Genomic DNA, 22,110 nt, shown 5'->3' on the forward strand with positions numbered 1-22,110 from the left:
CTTGTCCCTTCAGCAGTATCCTTTTCAATAAGAAAGTTACACACACAATAGATACTCTATTAGGATTACAATACCACGTGGTGGCACCAATGCATGTCATACATGGCGCACAGTAATCTGAACAGGAAGTTGGTTAAGTAGGTTACTGGCAGGAAAGAAAATAAACCATGCTTTCAGCAAATACCTCAAAACAAAAGATAAAAAAAGTGCATTGTATGCCAACCCTTTCCTTTTCATAACACTATTTTTCCAGCTTTTCTATTGTGTACTTTTATCTTGCACTATCAATTGTTTATGGATAGTATATCAGTAGTAGCCTTTTCCCTGGCCTTCTCCACCCCCATGCTGGCTTCCAAAGCCAATTACTATATTACAGTAAACCAAGGGGGAGTCAGACCCAAGCATGGAGAATATATATCTCAAATAGAAATGTTTGTATGGATTAAAGGTAGACAGTATTTATTGGTCATTGATCTAACTGCCTCCATTCTTACAGATAATGAAACCCATTTATTTCTTTATAACTTTTATTATACAGGATTTTGGGCATGGCATTCCAAGAGCGATCCAACCTCATATACCTGCCTGTCTCACTTATATCCCTACAAGTCACCATCCCCAAACCTATCACAGGCATTTACTGTCCAGCCTTTGCTCAGGTCCTTATCTTGGACTAGCAGGACCCCCGCACACATCAACAGCTATGAAAATCCTAGTCATCCGAAGGCCCACTTTTGCCACCCCCACCCCCCGCCCCCTGAAACCTAATCTTTCTCCTCATTCTCATCATCATTCCACCTCTATTACAGCTCTCCTTCACTTATGTTTTAACCATCTGTCAGTTGTGTACATGTTTCCTAATTACAGCGTCAACTCCCTGGGAGGGACACACAACACCTAATGCCATCCATTCATTTGTCCTTTTTTGGTTCTGCAACATCTAGTACAAAGCTTTCCATTCGATGAGGTACCAAATGAATGCTAAACTGAGAACAAAGAGTGAACTACTTCCTCCTTCATTCTTGTTATTCTACTCTTATTTTTCTATTTGTACTTACCGTACTTACAGTTCTGTGTTTCTCTATTCAATTAGTTCCTTCCCCCATTCTATTTTTGAGGTCTATTAAAATGTGTGGGGGGGAAATGTGTGGGAGAGGACAAAAAAATTGATTCTTACTTGAAAGTCACATGAGGAAACCTCTTTAAAATAAGTACTGAATGCAACAGGAAACGCTGAAAAACGACATTCCTCTAACAAGTTATCAAAGGGAGAGTAGGCTGGGTTTATAAACTGCTTCCTCAAAATTTCAGATTTTCAAATCTGAAACCCCGTGACTAACTCTCACTTCCAAAACCTTAAACTGAATTTATCACTCCTGGTTTAAATTTAGGAACAATTTTTTTTCCCCCAAAATCACACATTCCTTTTGCACTCACTCTGAATACCCTAGTGAGAGGCATGCCACTTCATTTCTTTTTTTTTTTTTTTTGCGGTACGCGGGCCTCTCCTGTCGCGGAGCACAGGCTCCGGACGCGCAGGCTCAGCGGCCATGGCTCACGGGCCCAGCCGCTCCGCGGCATGTGCGATCCTCCCGGACCGGGGCACGAACCCGTGTCCCCTGCATCGCCAGGCAGACTCCCAACCGCTGCGCCACCAGGGAAGCCCGCCACTTCATTTCATAGCTTGAGAAACCGAGGCTTGAAGAAACTAACCAAGGCAACAAAAGCATGGATAATCCTTACATTATTTCTATTTTCGCCTGAGGTGTATTTGTTTCCTCATATCTTAATACAGGTGTCTCTCTTAACAGCCTATTAGCTCCACCCTTTATTTCCAGTCTTCCTGGTCGTCTTTGCTGAAACACAGGAGAGAGGCAAGTCAAGGAAGTCATTAAGTGTAATAATGGGCGTGATCTCTTACAGCAAAAGGTCAACCAAAACAAAAAGAATTAAGCAAAATTCCACAAGAACAGATCAAACTGGAGGCACAACTTGGCAGATGAAATAAATTATCTAGGTGGCCACTGAGCATTACCTCAGAGACAGCTAGACAAGGAAAATGCTGTGTAAATCAAACCACGCTACCACGATATCAGAGCAGCTCACTCTACTTAAGGAACTCGTTTCAGTAAGTACTCTTTTATGAAGATGAGCTAATTAAACTTTAAAGAAATACATACTTTCAATTTTGCTTAAAACAAGGCACCTTTGTAGTTAGGTATACTAACCATTAACAGTGGTGGAGAGAGTGGGAAGGGAGAAGAGAGGAGAAAAAAACAGATTTGGTTAAGGAATTCAATTTTCTTAAATCATCCTGAAAGTACAGAGCAGCATGATCCAACAGAACTTCCTGTGATGACGGAAATGTTCTTATGCCCAATACCGTCGTCACTAACCACATGTGTCTCCTGAGCACTTGAAATGCGGCTGGTCCAGCTGAAGAAGTGAATTGTTAATTTTATTTCATATCAATTCGTTTAAACTTAAATAGCTACATGAGTATTGTATTAAACACTACAGGTATCCAGTGTGCTTAATGAAGGAGCTGCAGGGGGAAAATGCACCTCCTAGAATCACATGTGAAATAAGGATGAGGGTACGGATGGAAGCATGTACTTGAGCCTTTCTCTGGAAAGAGTATAAAAAGGTTTCACCAGATTCTTAAAGGAATCTGGACCTCAAGAAATGATCAATACATGTCTGCAATATTTGTATATTTCGTGTGATCGATCTGTGTAGTTCATAACACCCTCAAGACTTTCATCTTTACGTGGCGTTACTATTTCCCTCACCCGTAAGACTTTCCTAATATTACACTTTGACCATGAACTGTGACAGTTCAATGAAGAGACTTATTCCCAGGAAACTGCTAATCCTATAAGTGAGGATCACATTTTGTTCTTTGTTTTATTTAATGAAGTCCTTAAAAGGAACAAGCATAAATCTACCTATAATAAGACACCTGAAAAAGGCACTTGAAATGCTTGACAGAAAAGAGTGGGGATAGTTAAAGGCTGCACTTTGGGGGACAGAATTAAAATGCAAAGAAATGGATAAAGGTCACAAAATAGGAAAACTATACTGGGAAGTACACCTAGGTACTTCAGGAAGAAGACTGCATTATGAAAGAAATGATTTTTTTTTTTTTTTTTGCCATGCCGCACAGCATGTGGGATCTTAGTTCCCTGATCAGGGATCGAACCCTCGCCCCCTACATTGGAAGCACGGAGTCTTAACCACTGGACTGCCAAGGAAGTCCTGAAAGAAATGAATTTTAATATGCATGTTAGAAAAATACATTAAAGCAGCAAAACACAAACTAAATGTGATTCCTAAATGATCTGCTGTAACTTAAGGGAACCTTGGTTCTGACTTGTCTCTTCAAGTTAGATAAGAAAACTGGTATCTTTAATTTGGAGCAGAAAAGGTTAAGAGCTGGAGAACTTCCATATAAGCTCAGGGAAGAGTTAGTATAGCAACACTGACCACGAGGGCCACAGCAGGTAGAACTCTTTGGCTGTTAGAGAAATTAAATAAGAGGAGTGGAATTTCCCAAGGTCTATTTAAAGAGAACAGCTGTATGTCTGGCATACAGGACTCAACTAGATTAGAGGCTCCCATTCTTCAAGGAAGTTGTCACCAAGTCAAAATGAGAAGAAATTTAAGAGCACTGCAGGTAGCTTTTGTATATTTCGTGTGATCAATTAAAGAAATATAAAGTTCACTTCATCCCACTTCTCCATCAGTGATGCTCCAGTTTGTCCCCACCAAGGTACTGAAGCTGACTTCGCTTACAAAAAGCTTTCCAAGCCCCAACTTACTCTGCCATCACTACCCATTTCGGCTCTGTGCCTGATCAACCCTCTACCCTCTCACTAAACGCAGCTTCTCAACCCCTCTATCCCCCTGAATGTCAGCAAAAGTCACCAGAGACCTCCTAATGGCCAGTCCATTGGCTTCTCCTCGGTCCTCATCTAAATGCCCTAAGGCACATGCAGCCCTAAATAATGAAAAAAGTGCCTCTCTTAGGACTTCCCTGTGTACACTTCTAGAGACACACGCTCATGGTTGACCAATGTTCTCACCAGAGGCCCGCCTAGTAGACAGTGAACTCTGAGATGTAGAGATTTATCTGAATGTACATGATATAAAATCTCAGAAGGGTACACAAGGCTTTTTTTTTTTTTTTAAACAAATAAGGTAATGGAGGCCCAACTAGGAAAGGGTCTTGTAAGTATCACATCCATAGCTGGAGGCCTCAGTAGGACCTTCAAGTCTTAGCCAGGACTCAGCCACCATTACTGCCTCTATTCGGTCTAAACAGCCTGGCAATGACCTTGAAAATGCTTCCTACTTCATTGTTCATAAAACTACTCTGATAATAGTTTCTGCTTTCTCTTCCCCTCACCCCGTTGGCTTTCTGCAACCTAGATGGCTCCCTTTTCTAACGGGCTCTTAAGGAGATGTACCACAAGGTTGATGAGCTTACCTCTTCCCAAACCATATCTTCCTGGGATATAAAACCCAGTGATTCCTAAACTAAAGCCCACCTCCACCCTCCCACCCCTTGGGCACCAGATAAGAATTCCAACCCCCTTTATAATATATTCATCTGGTACTCTGATGGCAGTTCAAATTCAACATATCTAACACCAAACTAAGTATTTCCCCCATTTTCAAAATCTCTTTCTTCTTCTGTCTTACCCACTTCATTCACCCACACAAGAAACATGTCCACTTCCCTCCCTACCTACTGCCATTCTTTTGTTTGCTCAAATAACAAACGCTATGACCGTAGTAACATCAGCCACCACTGTTCACTGAATGTCTACTAGGTACCTGGCAGAGAGCACCTTGAAGTCACCTGCAAGTCGGACACTACCACCCATGTTTTATAGATCAATAAACCAAGTTCATAAAGATTAAATAACTTCCCCCTGGTCTAATTAAACAGGGCAGGTCAAACATGTGTGACCTTCACTCCCATCAGAAGACAGGAAAGGTCTAAAAAATGTACAAACCCAAAAAGGACAATAAGAGAGAACAACTGTAGATGAGAGACAACAAAACCGAGAAGATGGAAAGCAAATGGTCCAGCAGTGACAAACTGAAGAGACAGAAATCCTAACTTGGGGAGAAGCAGCTGACGATGAGAAACCAGCCCCAGAGAGCACACAGACCCCAGAGGGCACGAGGCACTTCTCAACACTGACTGAGACAGGCTGGCTGGGCGGAAAGCACAAGGGTAGACCCCATGACACCTCCTCTGCACCCAGGGGCCCCTTTCTCCACCAGCAGACCCACTTCCTAATAAACTGTGTGCAGCAGAAGTTGGGGATGGAACACTCTGGACGATGAGGGAGGGGAGATCAAGCGACAGTGCACACAGGAAACCAGGCAGGGCAGGGTATGTGATATTTTGGAGGGCACCACAGAGGTCCTGGCCGCCCACAGGATGCCACACAACTGGCGCTCAAGGGAGTTCAGTCCCCACGTTAGCTCACACCACATTCCTTTCGATGACACCATATCTTTGTGAGGCGGGGTTTCCCAGGGCTAGTGTGATAAAATTCAGGTACTGTGCAAATATTAATGTGGAAGAGGATATGAGGGTAGGAGCTGTTTGCTCCCAAAGAGCATAGCTGAAATTTTATTTAAGAGTACTGGAACTCATTCTAGAAAATGCTCTGCACTCACCAACATGTGGCCTTCAAGCAGCTCTTCTGTTCTGACTTCCAACTAAACCACATATGTATGTTCAGGTGTATTCACCTAATCACTGCTCTGGTTACACATGCAAGTGTGAAACTGCGCACACCCGAGAGATCGTCTAGCCACACACCACACCCCAGGGAGTTCCAGCATTTGCAAACCTGTTAAATCATTTAAACACTCCCTATCCGTTAAAGTTCTACAGAGCAAGTTCCAGAAACAGGAATCTGTAAGGCGTCTTTCAGGCTTCTCTAACACTGATAACAAAACCACTCTCAAGAGAACAAACCTTCTGGAAATGAGCTTGGCTTCTGTACCCCCAAACCTAATCCAGTTCATAAGAACCTGGAATGAAAACAGTTCACACTGACCCAGCAGCTCAGTTCACTGGCTACACTGCTCTGCTGTCCTTCACACTTGGATAATGAAATGTGGCCATGGGATGAATGTAGAAAGTTGTTCCATACTGTTTCTCCATCCCCATCAAACACAGTAGACATTTGTAAGGCATCAGGCCTCGGACACAAGTGGAGCCTGTGTTCAGACTCCCCGTGATGAAATGAGCCGGGTTCAGTGAAGCCAGCGTGAAGCCTCCATGGCCTGCTTCGCTTCTTTCTATATTTCTTCCAAAACACACGGCCGGCTCTCCCGAGCCCATGCTGATCTAGCTATGACCTCGCCTACATTCACTTAGATCTCATCTTCTCTGTGTTCATGATAAGCAACAGCATCCTAAACCCTGTACCGGCCACGGTCAAAAACTAACAGAAAGTAATGGAAGAACCCAGAACGTGGAAACACGGAGAGCTCAACTTCACTACACGTACAATACCAAGATTCACGCTGGGAAATGGAGAGTTTTCCGAGTTCTCTCCCCATCGGGCACGCCCAGGCTTTCTGGCAAGCTCTGGCCTCACCTCCCTAACCCAGGGTAGCCGGCCCCTCTCCACCTACACTCCTGGGTCCCCCCTCCTTCCCTCAGGTACCCTGACCTTTCATCTGCATCACAGCTTTCCAAACTCGCTGAGGCGTTTTGTGAGTTCACCCCCTCAAAAAAAAAAAAATCCTTAATAAATGTTCTGCTGAAGACCTACTTAGTCACAGGCCCTGTTTTCTTGTCCTTGGTTTTGACTAACAAATTTATTACCTAGCTAGCTTTCAAGTGAGATGTGTTTCTCTCTCTCTCTCTCTCCCTCCCTCCCTCCCTCCCTCTCTCCCTCTCTCCCTCTCTCCCTCTCTCTCTCTCTCTCTCTCTCTCTCTCTCTCTCTCTCTCTCTCCCCCCTTGACCAGCAAATTGCCTGAGGCAGAACTACAGGCACACCTCGTTTTATTGCACTTCACAGATACTGTGGGCTTTTACAAATTGAAGGTCTGTGGTAAACCCTTGCATGGAGCAAGTTTATCGGCGCCATTTTCCAACAGCATTTGCTCACTTGTCTCTGTGTCACATTTTCATAATTCTTGCAATATTTTAAACTTTTTCATTATTATTATGTTTGCTATGCTGATCTGTGATCACTGATGTCAGTACTGCAAAAAGATTACAACTCACTAAAGACGCAGATGATGGTTAACATCTGTTAGCAATAAAGTATTTTTTAATTAAGGTACAAGCATTGTTTTTCTTAGGCATAATGCTACTGCACACTTAATAGACAGGTACAGTATAAATGTAACTTTTATAAGCACTGGGAAACCAAATTTGTGTGACTCACTTTATTGCGATGGTCTGGAACCAAATCCAAAATATCTCCGAGGTATGCCTGTACTTGAAAGCCAATTATGTGACGTCTTTACTTGGTGTCATGTATTCTCATACACATACATTATAAAGTAAAAGCATCTCATTTTATGAAGAAAGAAATGTGGTGACCTAACCTGGCCAGAGAAGCAAGCCAACTGCAGATCCAGCAAGACTCCTCCAAGTGGATGTTCTTCCTGCACCAATTCCTCTGATCCTTCCCAGAATAAAACCCCTCCAGTAGTAACAGAGCACACATCCCTTTGTTAGACGCCACGCGATAGCAATCATTTTTAGGTGTATAATTTAGCATTCCCTCTACCCCACAGCAGACAAAAATTGATAAGAGGCAGAGAAATCTATCCATTAGCAATGAACAACACACTGTCCATCAGCACGAGTCAAAAAGCAAAGCTCCTCACAAAAGATGCCGTGCCAACCGCATGAATAACAGAATAACACTCACAGTGATTGCTAAACAGAGCCAACCCTTTTTTTGGCCGTGCTGCACAGCTTGTGGGACCTCAGTTCCCCAACCGGTGATTGAACCCAGGCCACAGCAGTGAAAGCCCAGAATCCTAACCACTAGGCCACCAGGGAACTCCCAGAACCAACCCTTTTGGACTCCTCTCACTCACTCCCAAAGTTCACCTAAGAGTTATATCTGCCACCAGAATGAAGCACTACATGGACTGAAGGGGCTAGATTTAGGCATGGTGAAAACAGGCTGGAGAATGCCAGAGGAAGAATGCAAAATTCAATTTAAAAAAATGTCACCGCTTATTTGTTCTTTTTTTTTAAAATAAATTTATTTTTAATTTTTATTTTTGGCTGTGTTGGGTCTTTGTTGCTGTGCATGGGCTTTCTCTAGTTGCGGCGAGCGGGGGCTACTCTTAGTTGCAGTGCGTGGTCTTCTCACTGCGGTGGCTTCTCTTGTTGCGGAACACGGGCTCTAGGCGCGTGGGCTTCAATAGTTGTGGTGGCTGGGCTCTGTAGTTGTGGCGCACGGGCTTTGTTGCTCCACGGCATGTGGGATCTTCCCGGGCCAGGGATCGAACCTGTGTCCCCTGCATTGGTAGGCAGATTCTTAACCACTGCGCCACCAGGGGAGCCCCATATTTCTTGATTTCAATGATAAAATGCATGCAGAACTATTGTCTACTTAGGCTAATTCAAGGAAGAATTTTATGCTCAACAAGAATGGCTTCCCAATTTGTTTCTTGTAAATATTCACATGTGGTCAACTGACAAAACTATCAAAAACACATCAACCTTATAAATTAGGAGCTTAGGATTAACATACATACAGTAATATATATATATAAAATAGATAACCAACAAGGACCTACTGTACTGCACAGGGAACTCTATTCAATATTCTGTAATAACCTATATGGGAAATGAATCTGAAAAAGAATGAATATACATATATGTATAACTGAATCACTTTGCTGTACACCTGAAACTAACACAACGTTGTAAATCAACTATACTCCAATAAAATTTAAAAGAAAAACACATCAACCTTTCCCCATTTCACCTAAGTCCACCCACAGTAAATGCCATGACACAGGTACCTATGTGCTGGCGTGCAGCTATTTTTTTAAAAATTTTTAACAAATTTATTTATTTATTTATGGCTGCATTGGGTCTTTGTTGCTGTGCACAGGCTCTCTCTAGTTGCGGTGAGCGGGGCCTACTCTTTGTTGAGGTGCGGGGGCCTCTCACTGCGTTGGCTTCTCTTGTTATGGAGCATGGGCTCTAGGTGCACGGGCTTCAGTCGTTGTGGCATGCGGGCTCAGTAGTTGTGGCGCACGGGATTCATTGCTCCGCGGCATGTGGGATCTTCCCGGACCAGGGCTCAAACCCGTGTCCCCTGCACTGGCAGGCAGATTCTTAACCACTGCGCCACCAGGGAAGCCCCAGCTGTTTTGTTTAAAGACACCTGGCCCATGACCTTGGCTGGGCAATAAATTTTGTTCTAGGACAAAGTTAGAACGTGATCTCATGACTGTGATTAGACTGTAAGCTTCAGGGAGGTGGGGACTCCCCATTGCCCTTCATATCACCAGCACCTTTGTATCAGCAACCGACGGGCTACTCAGAAAATGTTTGTTGACAAGTGGAATAATACAGAAACCAAATTCCCTATGTCTGCTTCAAGGGCTCTCAGTGACTCTCAAGTTCTGACACTTCTGCCTTCGGAAGAAAAAAGGGGGGGAGGGATTTCCCTGGTGGTCCAGTGGCTAAGACTCCACACTCCCAATGCAGGGGGCCCAGGTTCGATTCCTGGTCAGGGAACTAGATCCCAAGTGCCGCAACTAAGACCCGGCACAGTCAAATAAATAAATATTTAAAAAAAGGGTGGGGGGAGATTCTGTTATCAGAAATTTTTTGGTCAATCTTTCAAATGAATGAATATGTCCCTTAATCAAGGGAAATCTCTTCAAGTTCTCAAATCCTCCCCACCCCCTGCTCTTTCTAAAAATGAGGAGGCGGTACCCTAAATAAGAACCAACATCACATTTGAAGAACTAGAGAAGCACTGACTGTGAGCTCTGGAGTTACACAGACTGAGGTCAAGCAGGGCTTCTCAACCTGGGTGCGAGCGACATTCTGGGCCAGACAACTGTTTGCCGTGGGTCCCGTGTATTGTAGGCTGTTGAGCAGCATCCCCGGTCTCCACCCAATAGGTGCCTGCAGCACACCCTCTCAGGTGTGAACCAAAAATGCCTGCAGACACTGTCAAATACCCTCCACCCCCCACTGAGAACTACCACTCTAAACTCACACAGCCCTGCTCTGAATCCCGGCTCTGCCCCCTCACCACCTAGACCTACCCCTCCTACGCCCCAGCAAATTCTTCATCTTTAAAATGGAGCTAATACCACAGAAATGCTGTGAGAAGTAAATGAAATGATGTACTTACAGGATTTACATGCACAGAACTCCCAGTGCTGGAGTGGCCGCCCAAGAAATGGTAAGAAATGAGGGTAGACTAAAAGTTCGTCTCTAGAACCAAAGGAACTTATCTGCAGGCCTCCAGAGTACCACAGTCTAGATGGAAGAAGTGGCTGAGGAAGAAAGAAATGAAAATAGGAGAGGCTGGACAAGAGGGAAGAGCACTGAAGTATTTCCTTAGTCTCCAAGAACCCGGCTTGGAGTCAAGGCCAGCAATGTTCTACTTAGTTTTCCTCCGTCTATTCTAACCTCACAAATGATAAACCAAAAATATCCCCAACTCACAAAACTCTCCAAAGTAAATAAGTCAGCAAGCCAGAAACTTTTTAGTACAAACAAGAGGAATTTACAATGTCCACACAAAAATACTGAAAGCCCCAGACGGCCACAGCAGATGCAGAGAGTAGGAGGCAAGCAGTGAAGATAACTTCAACCTAAGCTTCTAAAAGCGAAACAAAGAACAGTCTTCTTAAAAGTCCCTGGCTGAAGAATACCGAGCTTCCTTCATCTCTTCAGTTTTGTTCCACCCAACGGTTTTTGAGATTACGGGCAATTTACGTATTTTCCACTACAATGATGCCAGAGAAAGACAAACCCGGAAGAAAAATTTTTTTAATTGATTTTTTTAAAAGGAACCAAAATCTATTGATTTTTATCAGGCCTCCGAAATCCTACAAAAAGAGCGTGGTCACGTGACAATTTGGAAACTAGCAGAAAAGTCATTCCTAAAAAGAACCCCGGTCACGGGATGTGTCATCATTTGAAAAGAAAAAAACCACCACCCAAAAACCAACTGATACCTCCACAATTATTTGGTCAGCACTTAAAATTTTCATCTTGCCTCCCTACATACTAAGTTGGAAGAAAGAGAGGAACACGATTACGAAACCCTAGCGAGAGTCTGAATCCGATAACACCCCACACGTCCCAACTGGTCTTCCGAGTGGCCCCAACACCTTAGCAAATATCCACCTGGGAAGCAGGTCGGAGGTCGCCAATATCAAATCGTGCGCGCCTCTGCTTTCTCTCCATGAGTCATGCGGGAGTGCGCTGGGTTGGCGTGCCTGGGTGGGTTTCTCCGTGTGACCCTGTGTGTCTCCCCGGGGGTTGGTGTGGATGTGTCCCTTTCCCTGGGTGTTTGGGTATGTGTCACCAGGTGTCGATGGATCTCCTTCCCCGTGTGTGTGTCTCCAGGACGTCTGGGCGTCTGTCTTGGGGCGTGTGTCTCTCTCCCCGGGTGCGCGACCCCATCTTTCCACCTGCGTCAGTCAGTAGGAGGCAGGGGGCAACAGGCCGCCCCGCCACCCCGGGGGCGGGAGAGTGACCCGCACGGGCCACGCACGCCTCCCGCCCCAGCTGCCCGAGGCCCAGGCCGCACACGCGGCCCGCGGGCTCCTCTCAGACTCTGACGCCCGCGCAGCCCGCCTAGGCCCCCGCCCGGCCCCGAGGGGTGTCAGCGCCCCGCTCACCTCGCAGCCACACGGAGGAAGCCCGGGAGCTCCGGGCCGGCCCGTCCGGGTGCAGTGAGGAAAGAGAGAGGGTCGAGGACCCAGCGGCCAGCTGACGTCCGCAGCACTGTCCGGGTCCGACTACAGCTGCTCCCGTCCAGCACCGAGGGAACATGGCGACGGGGCGGGGCCGGGGAAAAGAGGGCGGGGCCTGGCCGGCGGGAACCCTGGGAAGGCGGGGCGGGGCCTGGTCGGGGGGCCCGGGGGCGGCGGGGCCTCGAGGTCTCCTTCGCCCAGCCCTCACCCGCTCCGTGCCTGTCAGTTCTAGCTAAATCCCGGGTTCTCCTCCGGTCGGCTCTTCCTCTGGTCCTACGGCTACGCTTCCGCGAGAGAGAGCACGAAATAATAGTTATCTTTAAAGGGTGACGTAAAGTGGAAATATACAGATCGCATAAGCACAATCACAGGATGCTGTGATTACGTTGAGAAATGAATATGCAAATAGACAAACGAGTAGATGAAAAATGAGAACAGCTGTGATACTGTGAAATAACAGGATTTTTGAGTAAATTTTTTAAATTTCTTTGCTCTTGTTAAAAATTTTACTGCCTCTGTCCTCTCTAAATAAAAAGCAGTAGTGGGAAAAGGGGGTACTGAGGAAACTCATCTTAATTCCTCACTTTAAACATGGAGTTGATCGCACGGGTCTTCCGATACAGGCTCCTGGAGACCAAAGAGGGATTTTTAGTCCCTCTAAATATATTTTGTAGCGCAGATTTAGTTTGTTTATTTTCCAAGAGAAGGATCTCACTTTTATTATTTCCTGGGCCCACAATCATTAACCTCTGGCTCTTTAGGGAGTCATTTTCAGGTAATGAATCTAATTTAAGACTTTTCATTCAGTACTAGAACGGTTCTATTTGAGAGAGTTTGTCACAAGTATCAATATAAAAGACAATTTTAGAATACTTGTGGAAGTGGGACATGTAATAAAGACTGAGTTCTAGTTTGAGCTTCAATGAATTTTTCTTTTATGGAAAAAAAAAATCTTAGGGACTTCCCTGGTGGTCCAGTGGGTAAGACTGGGCACTCCCAATGCAGGGGACCTGGGGTCCATCCCTGGTGGGGGGAACTAGATCCCACATGCATGCTGCAACTAAGAAGCCCACATGCTGCAACTAAGACCTGGTGCAGCCAAAATAAATTAATTAATTAAATTAAAAAAAAATCTTATCCATATAGGTTATTTCCCCAAGGAAACATGAGTAAAGGCTTATAAAATACAAACCTATTGACAATAGGGAGGAGGAAGAGATATTCATTATCTTATTTTAAAACACATAATTAAAACTACACAACAAAACAAACATATAAGAACATTAGAGTTAATTTTCCAAAAGAAAATAAAAATACGTAGTGTCAGATACATTGGACTAAACTGCAACAAGCATTCCATAGGGTCACTAAGGAAATGCTACCTGAAAATCATGTGTCATAATCATAGCCAAGGAGTGACGGGGTAAGGGTTTATCTCTGTAACCGGTAATACCAACCAGCTATTAACAGGTGCACTTACGAAATTATTGTATCTTGACTTAAAGTAAGCCTTGAGAAAGCTAAGATTTTTCGAAAAAGGGCCCTAAGAAGGTCCTACAAGTGATTCTTACGCTGTTCCAAAATGTGAGTGAGGCATATAAACATATCTGAGTGTAGCCATAGTCAGCACCTGAAGAAAGAATTGCAGAAAGCTACTTTTTCTGAAATAACTCTTACTTGGACACTAGCCAGCTGACTCTTAAGAATACTTGTATATTTTGGTCTCTTCCACCATCCACTTTTTCTTTTTTTTAAACTTACTTATTTATTTTGGGCTGCATTGGGTCTTCATTGCTGTGCGCGAGCTTTCTCTAATTGCTGTGAGCAGGGGCTACTCTTAGTTGCGGTACGTGGGCTTCTTATTGCGGTGGCTTCTCCTGTTGTGGAGCACGGGCTCTAGGCGCAGGCTTCAGTAGTTGAGGCTCATGGGCTCCAGAGCGCAGGCTCAGTAGTTGTGGTGCACGGGCTTAGTTGCTCCGCGGTATGTGGGATCTTCCCAGACCAGGGATCGAACTCATGTCCCCTACATCGGCAGGCGGATTCTTAGCCACTGCGCCACCAGGGAAGCCCCCACCATCCACTTCTTTACCTAATCGATTTGACAGTGCAAGAGTAGGGTGGGTGGAAAGATTTTTCCCTGAAGGGCAAGTTTGGGGCATTTTTGTTGTTGGACATGTGTGGCTGGCAAGCTGACACAACTTAGATAGATGGTCTCTATCACTCTTGCTCCATGAGCTTGTTTACTGACGAAAAACATTGAAGAACTGACGTATTTTGGCCCCCTTCATCTAATTAGGGTTTTCGCCTTTATATTCTGTAAACATCTAGTGCATCACTCAAGGAGGAAAAAGAGATCAAGGCTGCTGGGCATTAATGATTCCTTTCCTTAAATAACACCTACTTATTACTATGAGCACTGGGAGTTAATACTCCATTTCAAGCTGGAGTCTGAAAGAAATCACCTCTGGTGTCTCTGATGAAAAGCTACAAGTAAGTGGACCCCAGATTCAGGTATAATAAATATTGATTATAATTAAACTGACTGTGGACTTCTTACACTCCACGCTTCCACTGCAGGGGGTGCGGGTTTGATCCCTGGTCCCCTGGTCGGGGAACTGAGATCCCGCATGGCCCGTGGCGCGGCCAGAAAAAAAAGAAAGAAAATTAAATTGATTATACTTTTCACATACGGGGAAAAAACACAGGACTCAATGGTCGGCAATTTGACCATTAAATGACATATCTAAATAATCAGATATGTGACCTCTCAGGCATTGAGACTACAGCGGGTAGACAAGACACTGGAGGAATTCAGGGGTGTCCCCAGGCACCCTCCCTCATTTTTGCTTCTATCCACCAGCTGTGTTTATATCATATGACCTTACCTTGCTGAATAAATTGGATTCAGTCCCTTTCCTAAGAGAGCTCAGAAGAGTGGAGAAGACATTCAATAAGCAACTAAATAAATGTGCAGTTATAAATTGGATTAAGGGCCTTGAAGGAAATAAACAAGGTGCGGCTGGTGGGAATACAGGGTGATGGGACCAGAGAAGGCATGAGTGAGGAGGTAACTCATGATGAGCAAGTAGCAGTGGGCAGGGCTGGTGCAGGATGAGGGCACAGCAGTTCACCAAGAACCTAGCATGTAGCTGCACTCAAATTCTAAATAAAGATGCAAACTATTACAAGATCTTCATCACTGATGGAAAAACTGAAATTATAATTTTTTCTCTATCCATAACTAAATCCAATGTGCTCTCTTAAAAGTAATAAGTACATGTTGAATAGCGCTGCTCTTTCTTTACCACACTCTAAATATAGCTTAACCTGGGCAATTACAGAGGGCAGAATGACACAGGCATTAACCTTCAGGAATGAAGTGGGGAATTTGATCCCTTTCCTGATGTCCTGGTGAATGTGAGTCATAAACTGAACTTCACCTTTAAAGGCAGTAGGAGGAAAATCCCAGGCACACCATGGTTACGATATGTAAATAGTATGTTTGTGTGTGTTTGTATGGGTGTTTGTGCACGTGAGTGTTTATTAAAAAAAAGAATGGAAAGGAAGTAGGAAACTCAAAACAGCTGAATTGTTAGGGGAGTAGAAATCTGGGTAATTTTTATTGAATTTTTGAATCCCATGTTACAATATGCTTTTGAGCAGTAAGTGGAAAATTTTTAATGAAGCAATTTTAAGCAACCTTTCGAAATACTTTCTATGACATCCAAATGTAATCTTTGCCTTAGGCTTCAATGGTAAGGGCCAGACAAAAATCCAGTTATCTTACCAACTCGTTCCTTCAGACAGAAGCCCTTCCGAATCCACAGAAACATATAAAAGTTTGAGCCGCTCCTAGAACTCAGGACAGTAATGCTGAAGTGTGCTCTTCCCACCTCCCCGTTGCCATACGTCTGAGTACCCAATGCCCATCAACAGCTTTCTTGACCTTTTCAGTGTAAAAGCTGAGACGACTATTGTGCTCACATAAGCAACTTCTTTCCTCTCACATCCTCCTGTCAGTGCCATCCACATAGGCATAAATAATCCATGCCGGTTCAGGCTGCTGGCCACAGCTGTAGCTAGGCTCAGCCTAAACTCAATCCCTGATTGGATTAAAGTGATAAATCCCTCACCCTGTCTGCCTAATGAAGGACTGTGGGAACTCTCAATGGTGAAAGATATTATCTAGACCATTTATGTTTCATTTATACACAATGCACAGCATGCAACAAAAAAATATTAGACATGCCAAGAAGCAGCAAAAAGTGACACATAGTCAAGAGAAAACAAAACAATAGAATTGAATATGTTATGACAATTTAAATGTATCTCAGGAATGCAAGGGTGGTTTAACATTAACAGTTTGAAAGAGGGAAAAAACATACAATCAAATCAATAGACGAAGAAAAAAATGCATTCAATAAAATTCAACAACCATTCGTGACAATCTCAGCAAAGCAGGAATAAAAGGGAAGGTTCTTAACCTCATAAAGAATATCTACTGAAAACCTATACCAAAACATCATTCATTCTTAATAGTTAAACTCTGTAAGTATGCCCTTTAAAGCAGGGCAAAGATAAGTATGTCTCTTCAACATTGCACTGAAGGTCTTAGCACACAGAAATAAAAGAACAAGTATCATGATTGCAAAGGGAGAAACAAAACTGTATTAAGCACAGATGATATGCTTAGAAAATGCAAAGGACTCCATAGAAAACTTATCATTCAAAGAGTTTAACAACTTGTCTTGCTATAGACTGAAAGTGTGTATCCCCCCAAAATTCATAGGTTGAAATCCTAACCACCAATGTGATACTCCGGCCAATCAGATCCTCTCTTTGAAGATCTGAGTCTTGGGAAAGCAACACGGAGATGCTGGAACAGCTCAGAGTTCATTCTGCCATGGGTAGTGGTGGCCCCTGGTACCCAGTGACCACAGATAATGGCAGTGGTGATGATGCCAGTGGCAGGATCTAGTACCTATAGCAGTGACAGCATCTTAATTAAGCCATTCATGATCTGGATTCCTGTTTTCCTGCCCACTGTCCAAACTCAACACTCCAGCCTTGCCTCTAAGAGCTACCCAGCATCTCCCCAAGAAACTCCTTTTCTAAGTTAGAAGGAGTTGATGTCTTTATTTGCAACTATTGGGTTGGCCACAAAGTTCATTTGGGTTTTCCATAAGCTGTTAACACTCTCTTAACACTTTTGGATCAGCCAGCTTAAGCTAAGCCATGCAGTGGTAGAAAAAATGACCCCTCCTCAAATCTCCGTGGCTTACAAAAACAAGATTTATTCCTTACCTTAATGTCCATTATGGGTCAGCTGTGGTTCCGTTCCATGTCATCATCCCTCTGGACCCAAACTGATGAACCTGAGCTAGCGGAGCAGCCTCTGTCTGATATATCTCATTGACTGAAAGAAGAGAGATCAAAGTAATACCCCTGCTGGCTCTCAAAGCTTCCACGCAGAAGCAGTGTTCATCATTTCCACCCATGTCATTGGCTAAAAAGCATGTCACACACTGGGATGTACAATCCTTCCAAAGGGAGGGGCACTGCAAGTCACATGGCAAATCTGATCTGAGTGGTGTGGTGTTCTAGAACTGGCCCACTGGGAGGGTCACCAAATATTTGAACAGTAACACAATATAACACAACTCTTACAACTCAGGGCTTTGTTTTATTAATTTGATAAGTTTCAAATTGCATAACATCAATGAAATAAATTGATTTTGAATAAGTTCCTTTTCTGGAGACTGAGTTTGAAACATGAACAACAGTAACATTTGATCTAGTTTATTAAAGTTGGATGCGGGCTTCCAAAGTGTGGGGTGGAATATGCAGAACAGAAACACATATGAACTCATATTGAAATTCCGCTCTAAGTAAAAACCTATTTTACAGAGTTTCATTAAGCATCTACCATGCCCAGAGTTAGCCTCTGGGCTTTGAAGGATATAAATACAACTAAAAACTTGATGGACAATTCAAGGGAAAAAAACATGTCCACAAATAATATAAGGCAATGATAAAATAGAGATACAATAGAGAAAAATTCATAGGATTAGCTAAGTGTGAAATCCCCCACCCTAGAGATATAATGTAATTCAGCCTATGAAAATGTGAGGAAGGGACCACTTTACAACAAGGCATACAATTCAAATGCACAATAATTTTACACCACAGGGTATGTGTGTTTAGATGGAGATGTGCAGGGGAGGAGAGATTGATCCAATATGTTGCTAAGAATTCCCAACTTTAGTCCTTACAACGGTTAGAGTGATGACATTTGATTGAACTCATCTTTGTCAACTAAATTAAGAAACTAGGGGAAAATATCCAAATTTCCTTTTTCTTAAAGAAAAAGAATTTTATGACCTTTACCTTAGAGATAAGAGGGGTTTTTTTTGTTTGTTTTTTTTTTTGCTTTCAAAATGTCAAGTTTGGGCTGCTTAAAGGAGCTCCAGAGACGGGTGAGAGCCACGACTATCAGAGTGGACCCCAGAGACGGGCACGGGACGCTAAGGCTGCTGCTGCCGCCACCAACAAGCCTGTGTGCGAGCACAGGTCACTCTCCACACCTCCCTACCCGGAAGCCTGTGCAGCCCGCCACGGCCAGGGTCCCGTTGTATCCAGGGACAACTTCCCCGCGAGAACGCACAGCGTGCCTCAGGCTGCTGCAACAACATGCCGGCCTCTGCCGCCACAGGCTCGCCCCGCATCCGCACCCCTCCCTCCCCCCGGCCTGAGTGAGCCAGAGCCCCCGAATCAGCGGCTCCTTTAACCCCGTCCTGTCTGAGCGAAGAACAGACGCCCTCAGGTGACCTACACGCAGAGGCGGGGCCACATCCAAAGCTGAGCCCCTGGGAGTTGTGCGAACAAAGAAGAGAAAGGGAAATCTCTCCCAGCAGCCTCAGAAGCAGCGGATTAAAGCTCCACAATCAACTTGATGCACCCTGCATCTGTGAAATACATGAATAGACAACGAATCATCCCAAATTGAGGAGGTGGGCTTTGAGAACAAGATTTATTATTTTTTCCCCTTTTCCTCTTTTTGTGAGTGTGTATGTGTATGCTTCTGTGGGAGATTTTGTCTGCATAGCTTTGCTTTTACCATTTCTCCTAGGGTTCTGTCTGTCTGTTTTTTTTTAGTAGAGTTTTTAGTGCTTGTTATCATTGGTGGATTTGATTTTTGGTTTGGTTGCTCTCTTCTTTCTTTCTTTCTTTTTTTATTACTTGAAAATTTTTTTAATAATTATTTTTTATTTTAATAACATTTTATTTTATCTTCTTCTTTCTTCCTTCCTTTCTTCCTTCCTTCCTTCCTCCCTCCCACTCTCTCTCTCTCTCTCCCCCTCCCTCCCTCCCTCTCTCTCTCTCTCTCTCTCTCTCTCTCTTTCTTTCTTTCTTTCTTTTTCTCTCTTTTATTCTGAACCATGTGGATGACAGGCTCTTGGTGCTCCAGCCAGGAGTCAGGGCTGTGCCTGAGGTGGGAGAGCCAAGTTCAGGACACTGGTCCACAAGAGACCTCCCAGCTCCACGTAATATCAAATGGCAAAAATCTCCCAGAGATCTCCATCTCAACGCCAAGACCCAACTGCACTCAATGACCAGCAAGCTCCAGTGCTGGATACCCCATGCCAAACAACTAGCAAGACAGGAACACAACCCCATCCATTAGCAGAGAGGCTGCCTAAAATCATAATAAGGCCACAGACACCCCAAAACACACCACCAGACGTGGACCTGCCCACCAGAAAGACAAGGTCCAGCCTCATCCACCAGAACACAGGCACTAGTCCCCTCCACCAGGAAGCCTACACAACCCACTGAACCTACCTTAGCCACTGGGGACAGACACCAAAAACAACGGGAACTATGAACCTGCAGCCTATGAAAAGATCCCAAACACAGTAAGTTAAGCAAAATGAGAAGACAAAGAAACAAACAGCAGATGAAGGAACAAGGTAAAAACACAAGGTAAAAAGAAATAAAAACACAAGGTAAAAACAAGGTAACAAATGAAGAGGAAATAGGCAGTCTACCTGAAAAAGAATTCAGAATAATGATAGTAAAGATGATCCAAAATCTTGAAAATAAAATGGAGGAAATACAAGAAACGTTTAACAAGGACCTGGAAGAACTAAAGACCAAAAAAACAGTGATGAACAACACAATAAATGAAATTAGAAATTCTCTAGAAGGGATCAATAGCAGAATAACTGAGGCAGAAGAATGGATAAGTGACCTGGGAGATAAAATAGTGGAAATAACTACTGCAGAGCAGAATAAAGAAAAAAGAATGAAAATAATTGAGGACACTCTCAGAGACCTCTGGGAAAACATTAAACACACCAACATTCGAATTATAGGGGTCCCAGAAGAAGAAGAGAAAAGCAAAGGGACTGAGAAAATATTTGAAGACATTATAGTTGAAAACTTCCCTAATATGGGAAAGGAAATAGTCAATCAAGTCCAGGAAGCACAGAGAGTCCCATACAGGATAAATCCAAGGAGAAACATGCCAAGACACATATTAATCAAACTATCAAAAATTAAATACAAAGAAAAAATATTAAAAGCAGCAAGGGAAAAACAACACACAAGGGAATCCCCATAAGGTTAACAGCTGATCTTTCAGCAGAAACTCTGCAAGCCAGAAGGGAGTGGCAGGACATATCTAAAGTGATGAAGGGGAAAAACCTGCAACCAAGATTACTCTACCCAGCAAGGATCTCATTCAGATTTGACGGAGAAATTAAAACCTTTACAGACAAGCAAAAGCTAAGAGAATTCAGCACCACCAAACCAGCTTTACAACAAATGCTAAAGGAACTTCTCTAGGCAGGAAACACAAGAGAAAGAAAAGACCTACGATAACAAACCCAAAACAAATAAGAAAAATGGTAATAGGAACACACATATCGTTAATTACCTTAAATGTAAATGGACTAAATGCTCCCACCAAAAGACACAGACTGGCTGAATGGATACAAAAACAAGACCCATATATATGCTGTCTACACGAGATCCACTTCAGACCTAGGGACAAATACAGACTGAAAGTGAGGGAATGGAAAAAGATATTCCATGCAAATGGAAATCAAAAGAAAGCTGGAGTAGCAATTCTCATATCAGACAAAATAGACTTTAAAACAAAGACTATTACAAGAGACAAAGAAGGACACTACATAATGATCAAGGGATCAATCCAAGAAGAAGATATAACAATTGTAAATATTTATGCACCCAACATAGGAGCACCTTAATACATAAGGCAAATACTAACAGGCATAAAAGGTGAAATTGACAGTAACACAATCATAGTAGGGGACTTTAACACCCCACTTTCACCAATGGACAGATCATCCAATATGAAAATAAATAAGGAAACACAAGCTTTAAATGATACATTAAACAAGATGGACTTAATTGATATTTATAGGACATTCCATCCAAGAACAACAGAATACAGTTTCTTCTCAGGTGCTCATGGAACATTCTCCAGGATAGATCATATCTTGGGTCACAAATCAAGCCTTGGTAAATTTAAGAAAACTGAAATCGTATTAAGTATCTTTTCTGACCACAACGCTATGAGACTAGATATCAATTACAGGAAAAAAATCTGTAAAAAGTACAAACACATGGAGGATAAACAATACACTACTTAATAACCAAGAGATCACTGAAGAAATCAAAGAGGAAATTAAAAAAATACCTAGAAACAAATGCCAACGAAAACACGACGACCCAAAACCTACAGGATGCAGCAAAAGCAGTTATAAGACAGAAGTTAATAGCAATACAATCCTACCTTAAGAAACAAGAAACATCTCAAATAAACAACCTAACCTTACACCTAAAGCAATTAGAGAAAGAAGAACAAAAAAAACCCCAAAGTTACCAGAAGGAAAGAAATCATAAAAATCAAATCAGAAATAAATGAAGGAAACGATAGCAAAGATCAATAAAACTAAAAGCTGGTTCTTTGAGAAGATAAACAAAACTGATAAACCATTAGCCAGACTCATCAAGAAAAAAAGGAGGAATACTCAACTCAGTAGAATTAGAAATGAAAAAGGAGAAGTAACAACTGACACTGCAGAAACAAAGGATCATGAGAGATTACTATAAGCAACTCTATG

The 22,110-nt window shown here is 43.2% G+C and overlaps 1 protein-coding gene across 10 annotated transcripts in view; it reads right to left on the reverse strand.

Annotated features, from left to right (window-relative positions):
• Positions 1–22,110, reverse strand: part of RAB9A (RAB9A, member RAS oncogene family) — a 52,500-nt gene that overhangs the window by 9,193 nt on the left and 21,197 nt on the right. For 3 of the 10 annotated variants that reach the window (XM_060292519.1, XM_060292516.1, XM_060292517.1), the window contains one exon: positions 17,264–17,375. The gene's annotated coding sequence lies outside the window, so the exon portion shown is untranslated. Of the gene's footprint in view, positions 1–1,743; positions 1,857–10,383; positions 10,529–11,387; positions 11,407–11,884; positions 12,104–17,263; positions 17,376–22,110 lie in introns of those variants that run through there. The other 7 variants (XM_060292514.2, XM_060292515.1, XM_060292518.2 and 4 more) reach the window with 7 other exon arrangements.

This window comes from Globicephala melas, chromosome X, assembly GCF_963455315.2.
Source record: "Globicephala melas chromosome X, mGloMel1.2, whole genome shotgun sequence".
Classification (NCBI taxonomy): Eukaryota; Metazoa; Chordata; class Mammalia; order Artiodactyla; family Delphinidae; genus Globicephala; species Globicephala melas.